At 40.8% G+C, this 12,544-nt stretch overlaps 1 protein-coding gene across 5 annotated transcripts in view; it reads left to right on the plus strand.

Annotated features, from left to right (window-relative positions):
- Positions 1 to 12,544, plus strand: part of KIF2A (kinesin family member 2A) — a 92,475-nt gene that overhangs the window by 56,823 nt on the left and 23,108 nt on the right. The window lies entirely within an intron of this gene.

Genomic DNA, 12,544 nt, shown 5'->3' on the forward strand with positions numbered 1-12,544 from the left:
ACGTGATAAGAATACACCTAAATTCTTAGAGTATAGGCCTTTACAGACAGGCCTGAATATCTATATCCTAACAACTAGTAATAAAGATTCCGCAAGTTAGTCTTCCATTACTTGTGCCTGTTTTCCATGAGCAGAAATTGACCCTACAGTTAGTTTCTTTAACATTGTTTTATTCCTAGTGCACAAGCCAGAATAGACCAAGCTCACTTTGCCAGAGCTGTATTAGATCTGCTGTGGTAACAGTGGTGAAAACTTGTTTAAATCAAAAAAGTCAACCGATAGGAAAAGGAATACATACAATAGAGTTATTGAATCAGAGTGCAGTTCTGATTAAAATCATACCACTCTTTGAGTACTACATAGATATCTGTATATTATTTTCCTGATTTCCCAGGTTGAATTTGCTTAGTTTTATAATTTTGTGACATCTGTGAGAAGAATTTACTATTTTTGTTTTTATTGCATTGAGAATTGCTTTGAGAATGCTGGAGTGGTTCTTATGATTCTTTGATCAGTTCTTTGTGATTTAATTGTGGATGAAACATTCATTTTTTTAATTTCAGAAATATATTCACTGTAAAATGAGCCTCTGAATGTGGGGGTTTGGAAGTTTGACTGCATGATTTTTTTTGTTTTTGTTTTCCAACCACATAATTACAGTATTTCCATAATTAGGAATTTGAAGACCCTTTCATTATAAGCCACATATTTTTCAGGCACTTAACTTTTTATTTTGAATTTTCTCATGCTTATTGTCAGCCTAAAGACAAGATGTTGGGTTTTGGGGTATTTTTTGAATATGTAAGTTTAAACAAATATTTCTGGCTGTGGGTGTTTTTTTTTTAAACAGTGAAAAAATGTAGCAGTTATTTCTTGTATGCTGTTTTTGCATTTAGATTTTTTTTTTAAAGATTTATTTTTAAAACTCTGTATGGTTGATGTATTTATGAAAACATTTGTAGAAACAAGGTTTATAAGTAACTGGAAAATTACTCATTTTTAACGAAGTAGAGAAATGGGAAAATTCCAGGTATGTACAAATTGCACCACTTGTGAAGTAACATATTATCAAATATAGTTTAAGATAGTTAGGACAGACCAGTCAGCTGTTCAGCACCTCCACAAACCCTAGTCAGCCTTTCCTACCCTCTAAATAGTCTTTCTGTTTCTTCTGACCACTCTTACTCCCCAACTATTGATATGTTATGAATTAGATCCGGGGTTCTCAAACTTCATTGCACCATGACCCCCTTCTGATGACAGAAATTACTACATGACCGCAGGAGAGGGGACTAAAGCCTGAGCCCACCCGAGCCGTGCTGCCCTGGGCGGGAGGGCCAATTCCAAAGCTGGGTGGGGCCTAAACTGAAGCCCAAGAGCTTCTGCCTCAGGCAAGGGGCCTGTAATCTGAGCCCCGCCAACCAGGGCTGAAGACCTCCGGGCTTTGGCTTTGATCCCGGGTGGTGGGGCTCGGGCTTTGGCCCCAGATCCTGGCAAGTCTAATGCCAGCCCTGGTGACCCCATTAAAATGGGGTTGTGACCCACTTTGGCGTCCCGACCCACAGTTTGAGAGCTGCTGAATTAGATCATGTCATTGGTGACACACTCAGTTCAAATTTCACATGCTCTAGTCTAGGACATCAACTTAATTTACTGTGCTCTACTGAAAGTGCAAAACTGAAACTGATGCAGAGAGTGTAGCAAAGGGCTTGCCAGCCTTGAGAAACTAAATCTGATGCTGCCTTTTTTCTTACCCCTATATTTTAAAATGGCATTGTAAAGGATGCAACAAACCTGCAGATCTTTTTGCTGAGACTGTCTACACTGCTGTTTTCAGAATTTATACTTTCAAGCACAATGTGTTCTGTGTAAAGGGCGTAAAGTCCTAGTGTGTGAAATATGTGAGTATGCAATGTAATGACTACATTTATTTGACTGTAGAATACCATGATCATGTGTGTCCTTGTCTCTCTTTTTTTTTTTTAAATATATTTATTAAAAGAAGGAACTTCTAAAAACTGCTAGAGCAACTTTGTGATTATTTTACACACACAGATGTCAGGAACTGTAAGTTATGATTCTCATAATAATAATTACAACTCTGATTAAAACTTTAGTATATGTGCAAAGTTAACATCTTATGCGGTATGTAAGCTAGAACACATGGGTTGTCAGCTAATACAAACGCACCTTTGATTTGCTGAGGCATAAGATTTCAAGTATTTTTAGCCTTATAATGTGGATTATTGTTTTGTTTTGTTTTTTTTTAACAAAAAGTAAATATTTTAAAAGAAAATAGTCTCATTTTATTGATCATGTAAAATACTTTACCAAAATTTCACTTTTTTTTTTTTTTTAAATTATCCTGTCTGTTGGCAGTGAGAGAATCTTTTCTTGTAAGGAGATTGGTTTACAAGAGAAGTCTGTCTCAAATGTTCTAATTTGCCATTAGAATTCAAAACATTTTGCAAATGTGGGTTGTATATATTATCCATACACTTCCATCTTAAGGAACATCTTGTATGCATGTGAATTCATGACTATCAGGTTCTTGAAATGTGGTAGTGCATACCCACTAGTTCATTTTCTTTTGCACAAATTAGCCTTGGAGGGCTGCTCTTTGAGCCTGAAAAGCTCTTTATTAGTAATTCTTGGATTGTTTTATCCAAATTGTCCTTTTATAGTTTATTAGGTTTTCTGTTACAATTTTTAGTACAGTATTAAGCCTTAGTGGGCCTAGTGTTTAAAATGTTCTCTACTGTATGTAGGAAATCAGAATGTGATCCAGAAGCTTCAAGAGTTGAAAAAGAGATGTTCAATGTGGACAGTTATGAGTGGGACCTGTTTCGCTATAAAGAAAGCCACAGATGTAAGATCTGCTTAAAGATATTGTTTTGAGCTATCAGAGCTCAGAAGGAGAAGTTGCAATCATACCTTGCGACCCTCTGAGAAGCAGAACTCTGGTTTGCTGGCACAATACTCTTTCTAGTTTTCTTGCAGTACCATGAGTATTTGGAAGTTGGAAACATCCAACAAAATCTCCAGCTTCAAAGGAGCATCAGCGTAGCTCCAGACTTTTAGTAAGGGCATCCTTTTTGAGTTTGTAAATACTGTATTATTGCTTAATCTAAGTGGGATATTAAGGGATGTGTGTGTATAAACATAAGCATATATTATTATGACTGTTCTTATTAATTATATAAGAGAGCACTGGAATGTAAAGCCATTTTCCCCAGCTTTTGACTGCTCTAGAAGTTGTACTGATTATACCAAACTGACTGGCCCTCTGAAGCAACAAAGGTAGACTAAATCACAATGAGATATGGGACTTGTCTGGACTAGGATTTAAAGGTGCAATGTTAGCATGTTTTAACTAACGCATGCTAGCATATTTGAAAAGACTAGTGTATATAAGGCTCACTGCTTTTAACATGTATTAATTTCTGTTCACATTAAAGCCACCACTGTAATTTAACTTGTTAAAGTAGCATGCCTTCACTGTGATAGCCTTTTAAAATGTGTGTACCGTATTAGCACAACGTCATGGTTGCAGAACAGTATTTCCACTATCACTTGGTAACTTACTGATTACAAATGTTAAGGGCTAAATATATGAAGTTCCTAAAATAAGATGTATAAGGTAATGAGTCAAAAATCAGCGATACCACTGGCTCTTACTGCTAATTTAATAAAAACATTAGAGAAAAACTCTGCTACAAAAACTTCACATTGCACTGTATTTTTTAATAATGCCAGAATGGAGATTTAAAAAAAAAATTATCTACCTCTTCTTAAATTCTTAAAGCAATGTTATGGGTGATACTTAAATGTATAAGAAGCCAGTAAATTGAAAACTTTTATGTTTCTAATTATGCTACATTGCAAAAATATTACGTTAAGGCAAATTAACTGTATGAAGTACAAAAAAGATAGGTTTATGCAAGGATGTAAAGTTAGTTGCTGTGGGAATATTTGAATTGACTGATGTGTGTGTTTTAAGTCTTAATGTTGCATTAACATAGTTGTTTGCCCTTTATCCCCTGTATTTATAAAAGCAAGGAAGCAGAGCATTAATTGTTAATGTATAGTAAAACAAATTTGATTGCAAATTCAAATTAATACAGAGGACCATTAATTTGAATGTGCAATCCGCACATTCTGGTCATACATTACATGTGCCGAGCTGCTGTATCGCTTTGGTGTAGGCACTTACTACAGTGATGGGAGAGGTTCTCCTATTGCTCTTGGTAATCCATGTATCTGAGAAGTGATAGCTAGAATTAGATAAATAGAAGAATTCTTCTGTTGACCTGGCGCTGTCTACACCAGGGATTAGGTTGATTTAACTGCATCTTCGGGTTTTGGATTTTTCGCACCCCTGAGAGATGTAGCTATGCCCATGTAACTTTTCAGTGTAGACCAGCCCTTATTCACCAGTGAGAGAAACCACTCCAGTGTGGGGATCTCAACATTATCCTTACAAACCTGATGGAGACCCCCCCTTTGAGCCCCTTTCTGAATGATCTTTACTCTTGTACTCAAGATGGCCATTTTAGTCACCATTACATCATTTGGAACTGAACTCCAAGCTCTCATGGTTAACCCTCTTTACACATCCATTTACAGAGATATGATGGTATAAAAACTTCATCCCAAGTTGATTCCCAAAGTTGTGGCAGACTTTCATTTGACTTACTTTATCCATTCCCCTCCTCCTAAGACTCCATACCTTTCAGAGGGAGAGAGAATTCCATACTTTGGGAGGGCCTTATAATATACTAATTTGGCAGAACGAACCCTTTTAGGCTGTCTTCCCCTGCACCTCTGCCCTTCTTTTTTTGCCATCTCCTCTCAAGAGAATTTCAAAATGGATTGCACAGTGTATATCTGTCCGCTATTATAGGATAGTATGGCTTTTATACCTATTTCTTCACATATTAGAGCTCACTCCACTAGAGCACAAGCTGCAAACTCTCCATGCTTTAGGATTTCTGTGTCTGAAATTTTCAAGGCAGCTACGTAGAGTTAATCCTCTTAATTTTGTTAAAGCTGTGCCTTTCACCTGGCTGCTAGATCAGATACCAAATTTGATAGAGCAGTGTCAGTTGTTTTAGTTAAGTGACAGAACTTCTCAATCACACCTAGAGTGGGATCCACACTGACACATACTTGAAGCAAAAAATGCTTTCGTTATAGTAACTGGTTTTTGAGATGTTGTGTGGATCCCATGGTGTGCTGTCCATCTCTGCTTTCCCACAGTCTTTCTTATCTGGGATTCTGAAATAGTGAGGGATTAAATTAGATTTTGTTTTGCAGTCCTCTGCTGAGTAAGACCAAGTTTGAGAAATATTAGCTAGGGGTAGCAGTTTAGGAAAATAAGACCCTGATAAAAGAGACTTGGAACAAGCATGTCTTCTCCAATGCTGTTTACTGTCTCCATAATGTCAGCCTGCTTCCAAATCAGTGTGCAACGATGGTTGTCGGTACATGGCAGGTAACTAGAATGTCAAATTATAACTTGCTAAAGTAATGAAACAATAGGCAGCAACAGATGAATCATTCCTCTTGAGACCTGAATACATTATAAATATTTACAAAGCATCTTCTTTGGCATTATCTTACACTAAGAACCTGTTGGTTTTGTCTATGTACTATGTATGTTGTTTTGTAACTGAATGTCTTTGTCTCTCCTCTCTCATGTCTGTATCTGTTGTTCATTTGTGATACGTGAATTTAGAAATATGGGGCTTTTCGTAATGATTTCCGGTTCATGTTTCCTAAGGAAATATGGAACAGAATTGTTCTCCAAATGTAGCCATTCCAAAATGATAGAGAGTTTTTTTTCCTATCAAAGAGTAGAGTGAAGAGGTGTAGTTCAGGAACAAAGATTCAAAAACTGTAACCTAATGGAGTAAGGAAAGGTGCCTGATGATTTTAAGAAATGTGCTAACTTTTACCTGGAAAGTACTAGTGGGAATGTTTTTTTGGTCTGTTTGGTTTTTTTTGCAGTACTGGTCCCAGGATATTAGAAAGACAGCTGCTGTGTGTAAGCTTGTCTTTCCCCAACAGAAGTTGATCTAACAAAAGATATTACCTCATTGTTTTTGTCTCTCTAGTGGAAATTTTAACATTTATACCTAAATATTGCAGCGTATGTAGTCCTCTATCAAATATCTTCTGAATAGATTGATTGTAGCAAGTGAAAGAAAAACTGAAAGTCTTGCTCTGTGTGATGTTATTGATGTCTTCACTCAGAACTCTTCAAGAATGGAATGTGTAAAGAAATGCCAAAGCTGTATTTAGGACAGTGTGAATAATACAGTAGTACATTCACAAAACTCAGTTACTCAGCTCCCTTGAGGTACTGGAACAATTGTCAGGTGAGGGCTTAGTTTGAACACAACTTGGTGCAAGCTACTGTCTGATAATCTCTTTACACAGTAATGGCTTTGCAAGGATTTAGAAACTTGCAGATCTTGTTTATTAGGTCCCATAGTAATTCACAAAGAAAAGCTTGTGGCAGTCATGTGATCTGTTTAAATGAATAATTTTTCTCTGTTTTTCTTAGCAACCAGTATGTACTAATATCAGAGGTTTAAATTTGATGTGGGATAGCAGGACTCCTTAGACTTTTCCAGCCTTCCCTACCATCATATTTTGCCATTCTCTGAAGTAGAATTTCTTCTCAGGATGATTGCCTGTGCTCTTGTACAATACATGATCTTCACTACACTACACTTCATCTGTTTCAAACTGATGATGTCTGGATTGGCAGAAAAATGTTAGTGTGAAGGATTATAGACATAGTTGCCCTGAGTCCCATGTTTACCTTTTCCTACAGCACTTTGAGGGGCAAACTAGATAATGTGGAAGAGCTAGGACACAATTATGCCACTAGTACTTGATTTAGCATAATTAAATTTCCTGAATGTTGAAAAGATGCTTACAGTTGCAGTATTTTACTTTACTTAATTGGAAATTGAAACAAGAATAGGATCCAGACCTCTTTGTTTGATACTTAATTAGCAATTTAAATTTCTCTATAGATAAAGTTCCCAATGCAGAAAAGCATCTCTGTTCAGGAAAGCACGTAAGCATATATTTAACTTTTAAACAGACTCATGTACACTCCTGAATTGGGGGCCAAAATGAATCTCTCAAATCAGTACATCTGTCAGGTCACATGAGTGCTGAAACCAAGAACAGTTCTTTGAGTAGATCAGCCACGTGTTCCACTTAGGTGTGTGCACACCAGAGCTGGACAATTTTGCGTTGCAGAACCTGTGGTGAGGCAGTGCTTGTGCCTTGTGGCCATAGCCCTTCCCTGTCTGTCTGAGGTGGCACCGCCCCAACCCCCTTTAGTTCTTTTACACTGCTCGGAGCTGGAGTCAGAAGTCTGTGTGGTCTTAATCTCTCAACTTCTCCCTATTTTAGTGTTTTTGTTTTAAGTTGTCTGTAGTTAGTAGTACCCTTAATGTTGGTTAGATTAGTGTTAGTTGTATTTAGTTAAGTATTCCCCTGTAATGCCCTCTCTGGGGTTTAAGCATTGTTGTCCTGTGGCGGAGCAATTCCTAATAATGATCACCACGCATGGTGCTTGCTGTTCTTCAGTGAGGCCCATGTCAAGGAATGGTGTTTGGTCTGTAGATGATTTGGTCTGTAGAAACAGATTCAAGTGGCTAGGGATCTTTGCCTAAAACAGCACCTGCTCAAACAGACCCTGCAGCATACTTTGGCACACAGATTCCTTGTCAGATCAGAGGTCACCCTCAGGTTCTGAGAATGCTGCTGCTTCGCACTCTGGAGCAGGCACCTCTCCAAAGAAATGGAGGAGCTGTTCCCTGTCGAATGCATTGAGGGAAAGGTCGCATAAGATCAATTGAGACCGCTCCAGGTCTCGTGGGGTCTCCTCTGCCTCCTCCAGGAAGATCGTGGACTGGCCTGGGGTTAGTGCCGGTGCACAGGATGGTGCGGGTGCCTCTTAAGTGGTCCCTGGTACCAAGTTGGGAGGTTAGTAATCTTCACATAGATGCAGTCATGTATTCCACTTAAGTGACTCTCAAACTGTACTGTACTGTTGACTCCAGTTCTGGCCTCAGGGCATCTGTTGAGTCCGGTACTGATGGCTGGCACTAACTATTTCCACATCAGTGGCATACCAGGGGCTACAGACTTCCTCTGCCTTTTTGTCCCAACCTCTCCTTTGGTCCAGGACTTTGCAAGGGCTGTATCGTTGATAGCCATTGGCTGGACAGGCTGCTGAACCCTTGCGTCTGTTGACATCACAGCCCAATGTTCCCCTTCCACAGTCTATGGAAGCAGGACTGGACTCGGTGCAAAGAACTCGGCACCAGGAAACTCCTTGTCACTATTGCAGTCAGCAACACAGATGTTACAGTGGTGGCTTTCACCACTGTCCACTTAGGCACTGGCAGCTGTTTCAGTACCACTGCTGCCTTCGGGATCAACACCGCTTCTGGCATTGGTGTACTTGATGCTGGTGGTACTGCTTCCATTATTGGTGCCGATCCCTGCCTCGTTCTGGGTGATAGATGAGTTAGACTGGTTACTTGCTGCCTCAGGACTAGCTTAACCTTTATCCTCAGAAACCTGAGACACCTCAGCATTGAGGACAGGATCTTTCTCCTGTTCTTCATCACCCGACCCACATCATTTATGGGGAACTACAGGCACCAGGATTGGCACTCATCTCGCAGTCGGGATGGGGGGGCCCTGGCCCGGTGCCTACAGGCCACCAATGCCCTATCCTCTTACCAATGCCCAATCAATCCTCTCATATGCATCACTCTGCACTTACTTGACTGGGTCACATCCTCAATACAGGAAAGTCCACATTGGTTCCTGCTCAGAAAATTTAGTTCATTGGGGCCCTAATAGACTGTACGCGTTTGAGAGCATTCCTGCTGATTGACTGTGTGGTCATTGGCCTGCAGAATTCAGCCGATGTTGGCTAGCACTGAAGACATCTTGGACGGTTTGCTTCATCTTCAGTTGTTGGGACTTACACTTAGCTCGTTGTAGGGCATCTATTGGTGATCTCAGCCTTTCATCTACCCCTTCACATAAGATCGGTGTTTTCCAATGCCGTAATGGCAAGATCCTTGAAAGGAATTCTTCGTCTCCATCCACTGGTAGGGGAACTGGTTCCCTTGTGGGACCTTAACATGGCCGTAGCAGGTCTCAGGGGACCTCTGTTCAAGCCTCTGGCATCCTGCCCCTTTCCTCTCTCATGTCAAAAAACTGTTTTCCTCATAGCAATAACATCTGTGAGTGTGTGAGTTGCAGTCTTTGATGGTGGAGTCTTCTTATGTGGAATTCTCCAAAGACGAAGTGATGATGCAGCTACACCTGAAATTTTTGTCTCAAGTGGTCTCTTGGTTTCATTTAAGCCAAGCAGTATGTTTACTTGTGTTTTTTCCTAAATCACATTCATTCCTGGAGGAGCAGTGCCTTCACACATGAGATGTCAGATGACGTCTGTCCTTTTACCCGCACAGGACAAAACCATTTTGGGCTTTGCCTCTTCTGTTTTATGTCATATGCAGACTGTATGAAGGGACAAGCAGTCTCCTCACAGACTATCTCTAAGTGGATGGATAACTTCCTGTGTCAAGACTGCATATGACATGCAGGTCCGAGCCCATAGCGTTCTTAAGTGATGTCTCAATATTAACATTTGCAGGGCTGCCACATGATCATTGATACATATGTTTACAAACCATTATGCCATTACAGTGGCATCCAGAGCAGATGCAAATGTTGGGAATCAGTCCTGCAGTTCTTGTTTAAATAGACTCTGAGCCCCATCACCAAAGGGTACAGTTTGAGAGTTACCTAAGTGGAATACATGACTACATCTATGCGAAGAATACTGTAACTGTGGTTCTTTGAGATGTGATGCAGACATTCATTCCACAACCCTTCCTCCATCCCATCTGAATGTCTCTGGGCATTCAGTGTGAAGGAGCTGAGGGGGGTCTGGGTGATGGCACCTGATCAAGCCAGAAGAGAGGCTATGGCCATGAGGTGTGAATGCCCCCCTCTATAGATACTGCTAGGTAAAATTCTCCAACTTTGGTGCGCTAGGCACACACACACCCAAGTGTGCATCACATCTCGAAGAACCATGGTTACAGTAAGTAACTGTTTTTTCTACAGTTTCTTACAAAATTTGAAAGAGGGAAGAAAAAAAAATCTGGTAACTCATGCCAGGATCCATTAAACTGGGCCTCCCACTTCCTTTGTCAGTGAGCCTGGCTTTTAAAAGCAAAATTCTGTGACATCTGGAAGAAAATCAACTAAAATTCCCCTCTATTTGATGGGGATTGGGGCTCTTTTATAAAGATTAAACTGAAATGTTCAGTTGAGAGTAACTCTGCATTTGTACTTGTTATGTCAATTACTCCTGGGGGAATTCTGTGCCAAAAATTAAAAATTCTGTGCACAGTATTTTAAAATTCTGCATATTTTTATGTCAAAATAAAATATCATGCCAGTTTCAATTGTTTTGGTAATTTATTTCAAAATACCTTTCAGCAAGTATGTCTGTAACAATATGGATAACCAAAAAGATTTAGGAATTACTTTTTAACAAATAGATTCCCTATTAGGCATATTAATATAGAACTTTGAGTAATAATTCATTTAAACTAAAAATACAGAAACATATTTCCTGCATGCCTCAGAAGCAGTGCAAAGGCTTGGGGGAGTCAGGGATAACAGAGGAGCTGAAGGAGAGGGAAGTAATTGCTGGGAGGGAACCTGGAGGATTGTTGGGTGCGGGTGGGAGAAATATGGAAGAGGTTTTGTTTGTTTTTTTGAAGGCGGAGTTGTTAGGGAGTTTGGGAGCCTCCCCCATGCAGACTCTGGCTGACGCTTAGGCTCTCCCATTCAGTCAGGCACATCTGCTGCCATTCCCACATGTCCCTGCACCCCCCACTCAGCCATCCCCATCTCCATGTGTCCCTGCACCCCCCACTCAGCCACTTACTGTCCTCATGTGACCCTGCACGCCACTGCTCCCTTTCCCCATGTGGCCCTGCACCCTCAGTCAGCCTCCCCGTCCCCACGTGGCCCACTCCCATTCAGCTGCCACCACAGTCTGTCTTCCCCGACTAGCCCTTCTGAACTCTAGTCTATGTGACTCCCCAGCAGCCCTGTGTGTCCCGCTGTCTGTCTGGCCCCACAGGCAGGGCACTGTGAGGAATGCAGCCTCTCCTCCTCCCTATCGGCTGCTGACTGTTATGGCCAGTGAGCCAGCTGCCCTCTGTTCTTGTGCCACAGCAGCCCCTGGTGGGCAAAAGGCATATCTGCAGTGCCTCTCCAGTAGAATGTATTTTCTGTGGAGAAAAAAAATCTGCAGGGTATATGAATTCTTTGCACGTGCAGTGGCACAGAATTCCCCCAGAAGTAGCCAATGTATGAGAGAACCTAAACATGTAATATATAGGGTTAATTTTATTTGTAGGCTAGAGTTGCTCAGTGAGATGAAATTTAAGCACCAGAATTAGAATGCTAGGATGCTCAGTATTATGAGAGGGAGTGGGAGTAACAACCACCCATTTCTCAGGCACTCACCTAAAATCAGATTTTATGTTTGTAAATGCTGGGAGTCTGAACATAGGGAAGGCTTCTGAATGAAAGAGAACCATAAAGTTAAATGGATGGAGCTCAAAAGCTGTGATGATTTTACTTTGTGTTTAAAAAAAAAAACCAAAACAGAATTTGTTTGAAGTTGCAGTGCATGGCTCTGGTGCTGAAATAATGAAGTAAGGTCAATGAGATGGGCTTAGTGGAAATGATAATGGTGTGTGTTTAATGCTGTTTTGTCAATTTCCTGAAACATGGAGTCTGTGGTAATTCCTCCCAACACCCCCTTCCCCCTCCCAGTCTGATCCACAGTTCATTAAAGGTTGCAGAAAGACTGACTTCAGTAGGCTTTTGGATCAGACCCCAAGCATTATATGGGGTTCTGTACCACATCAGAAGAGCACTACGGGTCTAGTAAATGTCAATGGTTCATATAGGGTGCGTAAATAAATACTTAGTGACATACAGCACTTTCAGGTTGTTTCACTTGTTATTAGCAAATCCGGTATCCTTAACAGTAGTTGTCAAAGCAGACCACAGGGATGCTGGATAGGAGGGGAAAACCCATATGGAAGTTTGCCATTGGAAAAATCTCTTCCAGATCCCAAAACTGGAGATCTAACCTCAGGGATCAAAAGAGACCCATTATATTAATTTAAGGGTGGGATTGAAACAGGGGGCCCCAAATAGCTATTTGCCAGGGTAATAAACATAGCCAGTCATCAGGTCCTGTTACTGCCCCCACCACCTAATGGCATCAGTGGTGGGTGGTCAGGGCTTGATGCAGAATGTGATAGCCTCTGCCCACGCCCTGTACCATGAAGAATAGGGGGAAGAGGAAGGGGAGGAAGAAAGAGAGAGAAGCAGCCTGCACTTCCCCCCCATATACATTCTAAAGGCAAGTGGGAGGGGAAAGTAAAGGCAACACTTGGCG

Source organism: Lepidochelys kempii, chromosome 5 (genome assembly GCF_965140285.1).
Source record: "Lepidochelys kempii isolate rLepKem1 chromosome 5, rLepKem1.hap1, whole genome shotgun sequence".
NCBI classification, from domain to species: domain Eukaryota; kingdom Metazoa; phylum Chordata; order Testudines; family Cheloniidae; genus Lepidochelys; species Lepidochelys kempii.